Source organism: Cornus florida, unplaced genomic scaffold (assembly GCF_030987335.1).
Source record: "Cornus florida cultivar Cherokee Brave unplaced genomic scaffold, ASM3098733v1 CherokeeBrave_3.0.0_Hap2_Chr01, whole genome shotgun sequence".
Taxonomy (NCBI): Eukaryota; Viridiplantae; Streptophyta; class Magnoliopsida; order Cornales; family Cornaceae; genus Cornus; species Cornus florida.
The window spans coordinates 28,179,064-28,187,373 of record NW_026775571.1 but is presented as its reverse complement, the minus strand read 5'-3'; the positions used below and the strand labels follow the sequence as shown (position 1 = coordinate 28,187,373).

At 36.5% G+C, this 8,310-nt stretch overlaps 1 non-coding gene across 1 annotated transcript; it reads left to right on the top strand.

The window, feature by feature from the left end:
- Window positions 1–1,758: 1,758 nt before the first annotated feature.
- LOC132283750 (small nucleolar RNA R71) lies at window positions 1,759–1,864 on the top strand. Its single transcript, XR_009472126.1, has one exon. It is a non-coding gene; the product is annotated as a small nucleolar RNA R71 (small nucleolar RNA).
- Window positions 1,865–8,310: the final 6,446 nt, after the last annotated feature.

The window sequence follows — 8,310 nt, the reverse complement described above, 5'->3', positions numbered from 1 at the left end:
GTTTCGGTCGACCGGTTCTGGAGGGTCTACTTCGGTCGATCAAAGCTCCACTTCGGTCGACCGAAGTGCACCTATTTTGACTTATCTTGTTCTTCTCTTCAGTGAATCCTAACCAAAACCTTGGGAATTTGAAATGAATCGCTGTAAGGCATAGCCATGACCTATTTAATGACGTTTTGACTCTATAAATGTTGAGTTTTGACCTAGGTAACCTCGGGTTTGGGTAAGAACCCGGCTAACGGTTCAGACCTCTGGGTTTGGGTCGTTACATAATTGCTCATACACTGAGTAAGGAAGAAGATTAACACTTGCTCCAAGATCAAGAAATATTATGTCTATGACATTTTTTCCAATGGTGCAAGATATGGTAGAAGCACTAGGATCTTTGAACTTAGGAGGAGTGCTATGCTGAATGAGTGCACTGACTTGCTCAGTGAGATAGATTTTCTTAGAGACTTGGCTTTCTGATTTTCTCTTTTGGGTGCACAAGTCCTTCAGAAATTTAGCATAGGCAAAGATTTGATTGATGGTATCTAGGAGAGGAATATTAACTTTTACTTGTTTGAAGACATCCATCATGTCTTGGATTTTCTCTCCTTGCTTACCAAAGTAAGAGGGTCCCTTGAGACATTCAGGAAAAGGCACTCTTGGCTCATAAGCTGTCTCAAGGTTGAAAGTAGATGAAAAAGTGACTTCACCTTCAACTTCTTTGGAACTTGATGGAATAGGATGTGAGGGAACATCTGTGGGATGTGGAATTGGAAAATTGGGATTAATAGGAATCCTATGCCTCTCTTTTTCTACCTCTTTTTCCTCAACTTGATTATCAATGATTTTTCCACTCCTCAAAGTAGTGATGGCATTAACTTGCTCATGACAAGAACTTGAAGGAATAGTCTCATCAATCATGTAAGTTTGCCTAACTTGATTTGCAATTGGCTGACTAGGCAATTTTTCTTTCTCTCTTTGAGTCAACACTTTAACTATTTGCCCAACTTGAATCTCTATCTTCACTATAGATTGGGAATGGGAATGTACCAATTGAGTGGTGGACTTGAAATCATTAATTGCAGCCAAAACCTTCTCTTCAAATTTAGACGAGTACCTAGGAGGAGGAGGATCAGGATTAGCTTGGTTCCTAAATTGAGGAGGAGAACAGATGGAAAATTGATTGAAAGAATTATTTTGCAGAGGATTGGATGAATTGTGGTACTGTCCCTGAAATTGGGGAACAGTATTGCCTTGGCTTTGATTCTGCCATGATAAATTGGAATGATCTCTCCAGCCAGGGTTATAAGTATTAGAACTTGGATTGTAACCCGAACTGGAGAATGCAGCATTAGTTTGTGCTTGTGGATTTTCAAAAGATTGACCCAAGAAAGGACAACTATTAGTATAATGAGATGGATTAGCACAGACAGAACACACCTCCTTTAGCAAAAAGGAGTACTGAGAAGAACTAGTAGTACTGACAACTGATAAAACTTGGTCAAACTTTCGATTCAACACTTCCATTTGAGTGGCAAGCTCTCTAGATTTTTCTGCTTCATACAAACTTTTAACCTGATGGATACCAAGAGTGGACCTAGACCTAGAGGAGAAGCATGTTAAACAGAATTTTCACTTAGGGCCTCAAACAGTTCCCAAGCGTCATCTGGACTCTTATGAAGGAAACCATCATTACTAGAAGCATCTACCATATTCCTATGTGGATCATGTAATCCATCATAGAAGATTTGCACCAAATGCCATTTAGGAATATCATGATGTGGACACTTTCTCAGAAGATCATTGTATCTCTCCCAAGTATCATGGAGTTGTTCACCCGAGATTTGGGAGAACGCCATAATTTCTTTTCTCATTTGTGTGGTTTTACCCACAGTGTAATATTTTTTTAAGAACTCTTGTTGCAACTTATCCCATGTGTTTATGGAATTATGAGGTAGGGAGTGCAACCAAGTTCTAGCTTTTTCCTTGAGAGAAAATTGGAAGAGTCTCATCCTAAAAGCATCATCAGAAAGAGTGGACAATTTGGTAATTGAACACAATTCTAGAAATTCATCTATGTGCTTATAGGGATCTTCAGTAGCAAACACATGGAAAGTTGGAAGCATTTGGATCATAGCTGGCTTGATCTCAAAGTGGGTTGCATCAGATTGTGGAAATTGAAAGCAACAAGGGGATATATATGACGTGGGAATGAAGTGATCCCTCAATTGGGGTTATGGTGGCCATATTTGATTTAGAGAATACCCTATCAATTTAAGCTAATTTCAATGGTAACAAATAAAAAGAAAAATTTTAAGCAAAGAAATAAATTAAAAAGAACTCACAAAAGGTCATAAAACCGTAGCTTCTTCTCCTTAAGCTTCGTCGCCCTTTCTCCTTGATTCCTGTACTTGAAAAGAAAAAGAAATAAGGTGAGATATCAAAAAGTCCTAAAACTATAAATTAAAATAAAACTAATCTCAAACTCAACAAAATCGTGACACAATTCCCAACAACGGTGTCAAAAATTGATGTCAGTTTTTATTTATCAATAATAAAATACCACTCGCAATAGAACGAATCTGTGTAAGATAAGGCTATGTTGAGGGTGTCAAACCTCAAGGACTGTGGTGGTTTATTGAATCTTTAATTAATACTATTTTAATTTAGAAAAAAAGCATTTGATTTGTGTGTTGTGTAATAATATAAACAGAAAATAAATAAAATAAAATAAAATAAACGGAATAAAAGGATTGAGATCAAGAGAAGAAATACTTCAGGATTGACTTCACCACGAACCTCATACTATGGTCAACTGTTCAACCTTGGAATTTCAATAATTATATATCATATGGAATTAAACTCAATAACATTCATTTAATTCAGATTTAAAGAAAGATGTTCCATGAATTTCAATTAATAATAACCTATCTTCGGTTGGCATGAATTATCTACCTACCTACTTCTAACTAATTTTGCAGTATAACTCGTCTTCCCTAGGCATAGACTATGAAAACATTCATTCATGAAAAATGTTTGAACACCATTGCATGACCTCCATTCTTATGTCCAACAGGGCTTCGCCAGATATCGTCCATAAGAATGGGTTGAATATAATTTAAGAATAATTAAATCTAAGACAAGGTATTATCATTCAAAATTAGTTAGAAGTAGGTAGGTAGATAATTCGTGCTAACCGAAGATAGGTTATTATTAATTGAAATTCATGGAACATCTTTCTTTAAATCTGAATTAAACTCAATAACATTCATTTAATTCAGATTTAAAGAAAGATGTTCCATAAATTACAATTAATAATAACATATTTTCGGTTGGCACGAATTATCTACCTACCTACTTCTAACTAATTTTGCAGTATAACTCATCTTCCCTAGGCATAGACTATGAAAATATTCATTCATGAAAAAAGTTTGAACACCATTGCATGATCTCCATTCTTATTTCCGACAGGGCTCCGCCAGATATCGTCCATAAGAATGGGTTTAATATAATTTAAGAATAATTAAATCTAAGACAAGGTATTAATCATTCAAAAACTATTAATCATTAAAAACCAATTGTTCATAATCATGCAATCAAAATACATAATATATTAAATTCCCAAAGTACAGAACAATCAAACCATAGTATTCGGATTCGGGCTACATCAATGCCCTAAGACAGGATTTAGCTACTCATGACAATGCAAGATATCATCTTCGTTGTTGTGGTCTTCATCTCCATGGACCGCCAAAACTCCTTTTGGATCTTCTTCTTCTAAACCTTAAAAGCCGCCGTGAGAGAGAGATATGAGAGATGGATGGATTATCGATCCCCGATATGATGGCCTTGTACCTCTTTTTATAGAAGAATTAACTTCTAATAAGGGTTGGACGGGCTTTTAGGTCTTCTAGGGTCATCTAGGCCCATAAGGAAATAAAGAATAATGATTTTTGTTCATTCCCGCATGTTTTTACGACTTCCAGGACGTCCAGGCTGGAGCATCAGGGTCCGATGCTCGAGCATCAATAGTTCAGGCTCGAGCATCACTTGCCAGCAACTTTATCCGGCTTTGCAATGCAATGTTGACCCATTTAAAGTGCAAATTTGGAGATGGCTATTATAGATAAAAACGTTAAGCTTCGAGTCTTCTTTCCAGAGCCACTGAGTTTACTCAATTTGGACTTCCGAGTCAAAACTTATGGCAAAAATACTGAAGCAGGTTTAGAGATTTAGTACTCATGCTCGAGCTTTAGGAACAAATGCTCGAACAATACTGGATGGATGCTCAAGCTTCAGTGGATGGTGCTCGATCACCATATTAACACTTAGCCAATTTCTTTGGACTATTTTTCTGAAGCGTCTTTTTGCTTTAACATCGCTCGATCACTAGGTACCATGCTCGAGCATTTGGGGCTCATTGCTCGAGCTTTAAGGAACTGATGCTCCATCCTTTGTTGATAGTGCTCAATCATGGAGGTGAGGCATGAGGTCTGGGAGCTTGGGTCAATTCTGACGCATCAACTGCTCTAGCTTGAGGGTCAAGGCTCGAGCACCCTATGGTTATGCTCGAGCATCCTTATGGTAATGCTGGAGCATCAAGGTACAATGCTCGAGCTTCAATGTTTTATGCTCGATCTTTGGATTCTGAATTCCTCCAAACTTCACCATTTAAGCTCTCAATTTGCTCTGAATGACCGGCAACGACGCGGTAAACTTCATTATCATTCTTTTCATCATAAAATCTTGGTTTTAACTGTTTCTTTTGGAAAACACCTAAAAACATGAAATAAACATAAATTGGTAGAAAATAGGATAGATATATCACTTTAGGTCTTAACATATGCATATTTAGGGGCTCGAATATGTAATATTCAGCGTTCATTAGCCCTTAGTTAACCTCGGGTTCGGTTAAAGACCCGAATAATGATCCGGACCCCCGGGTTCAGGTCGTTACAAAAATATATTTGAAATAATTATTTTTATAGATAATTATGACAATAGAACCGGCCTGACCCAATTATAGTTATGTCCTTATCAAGAAAGGACACATGTCATCATCCTATTAATCTAAGAAGCCTATAAATAGAGGCAAGGAGGAAGGAGGAAGGGGGCAGAAATTAATAGACTCAAAAATCTAGAGCCCAGAGACTCAGAAATCCAGAAAGTGCAAAAATTCAGAAACTCAGAAGTCCAGAATTTTAATAAACTCTACCGAAATTCATCCCCAACATTTAAGCCTTGAAGAAGACGAGCAACAAGCACATCCAAAGTCGTGCTATTCTTCAACAAATTCTCTAAAGACGAAGAACAACAAGCATATCTAAAGTCGTGTCATTCTTCTTAAAATTCAACAAAGAACAACAAGCACTTCAAAATCGTGCCGAATCTCCGGATTTAGGTCATTACATTGGCTCATTTAATAAACGAGTCTAAAATTTTTGTTTGAGCTTGGTTTGTTTATTAATCAAACGAACACGAATTCGTTGAATTCGTTGAACATTTGGTTCATTTCCGGTCCTAACGAGACTTTGATTTTCTAAGGGGTCAGAATTATATTATGTTGCAAAATAGTCTTTTCCAGAGGGTGCTGATTAGAGATATATATTATTTGAGTTTAACTCAATCATGTGGGTTATAATTTTATTACATCTTTAGTTTGCGTCGATTGCATTTAAAAAAAGTGATAACTGTTTATTTATACTTGGAGATGTTCATAGACATGATGATCCTTTTCACCCCCAAGTAGCACTTTATTACAAACAGGCAACAAACTAGCAAAACAGAACACAGAGTCACAGCTCTCTAGTATAACCACCAAAACTATACAAAGGAGAAAAATACTATACCAAAGAAAATGCACAGGCATAAGTCTTGGATCATCAACAGAACATTTCAACCAAGAGTAATGCTACTATGAGGAACATTTCAACCAAATCATTCAACTGGACACCCAAAGTATCAACACCATTTCATGTACCTTGCCTAGCAACCTGAGGAACTATAAAAGATGCACCATCATGAAGACTTTCTAGTCCACCATAGTTGACATCATGAGGACTTTCTAGTCCTCCATAGTTGTCAAATGACACAAGTAAAATCGGTCTAATCATTTTGCTTTTATGATAAAACATGGTGCATAACTTGATGCGTCTTCATCCATTTCAAACCAATTTTAGGACTTAAAAAACTTAAATTTAAGGGAAGACATAGTCCATAATATAAAAGAATGAAAAAGGAGAATTCATAAGGCAGACCCCATCCATATGGGATAAAGAAAAGGATAATGATGATGATGAAGACGGTGTTCCCTATGTCTATGTTTTCAGCATCAGCCAAGAAGTTAGGTCTTTCAAACTACCATTATGCTAAATGTAACGGGTGGGATTTTGCCCATTTACCATAAAACTCAAGTTACTGAATAGTGCTACATACCCACCCATTTATACATACTTCAACTCCCATCCAAATCCGATGTGGGACAAGTTCCACTTATAACATTAAACCTCAATGATATTTAGCAACCCATGGAAAATCAAACTCTAATAATCCTATGACAAAAGGATTGGTGCAAGGATGAACCACTAAGGATCAAGAAATCACTTCAAGGATCTACCATCCAAAATTTGAAACAAAGCAAGGGTTATAAAGTTTTTATCTTTCACAAGATGTTTAGCCAAGACACCAATAACCTATTTTTTTTTCGTTGAATGAACTCCCAAGACAAACAACATTTTGCAGCTTTATCATTTTGAGCAACCTTCCTTAATTAACCTAAAACCTGCATCTGCCTTAGTGTTAGGGTTTCACACACACAATTGGCAAATATAACAGATAAAAAATCACACACAAACAAAAATGAGATTTACGTGGTTTGGAAAATTGCCTAGTCCACGGGCGAAGAACGACTAACTTTACTTCAAAAACTTGGTTACACACTATTCTCTCTCTCTCACAATCTCAACTCTCTTTTTCTCTCTACAATTTACTCTTCTCATACCCATATCTATTTAAAAAGTCTTCAAACCCAAATTCTTGTTGGACAAGTATTCCCCAACTTGCCTATAAGGAGTTACCATATCAATCCCAACTCTAAAATAGGAACTTTATGGGACACAATTTCCTTAACAAACTTCAACATTCCAAAACAGAAAAAAAAGGAAATTAATTTCAATATTCCAAAACAGAAAAGGAAATTAATTTCTGAAGACAATTTTGAGCCACAAACCCAACATTCTCCACCTTGGCTTGAAATTGGTCTTCACACGCTCCTCTACAGCTCCACCTTGAATGAAGATCGCTCCACATTGAACAAAGATTTTTCCACCTCAAATAAATCACTATGATGAAATTGAGAAACTAACTAACAATCTTCACCTTTTCTCAAATTCATCACTCTTCTTCTTGTCGTTCTTCGCTGCACCACTATACTCATCTATTCTTAGCAAATTCCAAGCTCAAATAATTAAACTTGGAATCTACTTTCGCATCACCAAATTGAACTCTTCTTGCTTTTAGAATAAAGGCTAGTACTCTTGCAATTGTCAAGACTTCTTCCTTCTCTTGTTATTCTTGATTCTTTATTCTAGTAGATCTCAAAATAGGCTTCCATTCCGTCTTTGCAATTGCTCCACCTTATAGAGATTGTTGACCTTCCTTCCCAAAAGCAAGACACGTGACCCTCTTCTAATCTTCATCAATCCATTTTTCACTTCACACCCGCAACCTTTGGAATCTAATGCTCCCACAGAGATCACATTCCTTCTAATAGTTAGAATATGGCGTACATTCGTTAGGGTTCTTACCAAACCATTCATTGTCTTGATTTTAATTGTTCAAATTCCGATAATATCGCAAGAGGCATTATTCCCCATAAATACCTTACCACCTATAGGTTTGTAGGTACCAAACCATTCTTTATGAGGACACACATAAAAGTAACAAGCAGAATCAAGTATCCATTCCTTAACTTCTCCCTTATTATCAATGATTGATAATGCTTCATCATTATCACTCTCTTCTTTTGTATCTTCAGATACAATAATGGCAGCGGATGCACTTTCCTTTCTTTCTGGACAATACCACTGAATATGCCCCTTTCTTCCACACTTATAACATCTTTTCTCTGATAATGGCACAAGGTTTCTTAAAGCTCCAAATCTCTTCTTCTCTTGAGCAATAAGAACTTGAGCCTGATCATCATGATTCTCTTCATCATTCAACTTTTCATTAGAGAACAAAGCACTCTTAACTTGTTCCACCGAGATGGTGTCTCTCCCATAAAGCAAAGTATTAAATAAATGCTTATGGTTAGAGCGTACT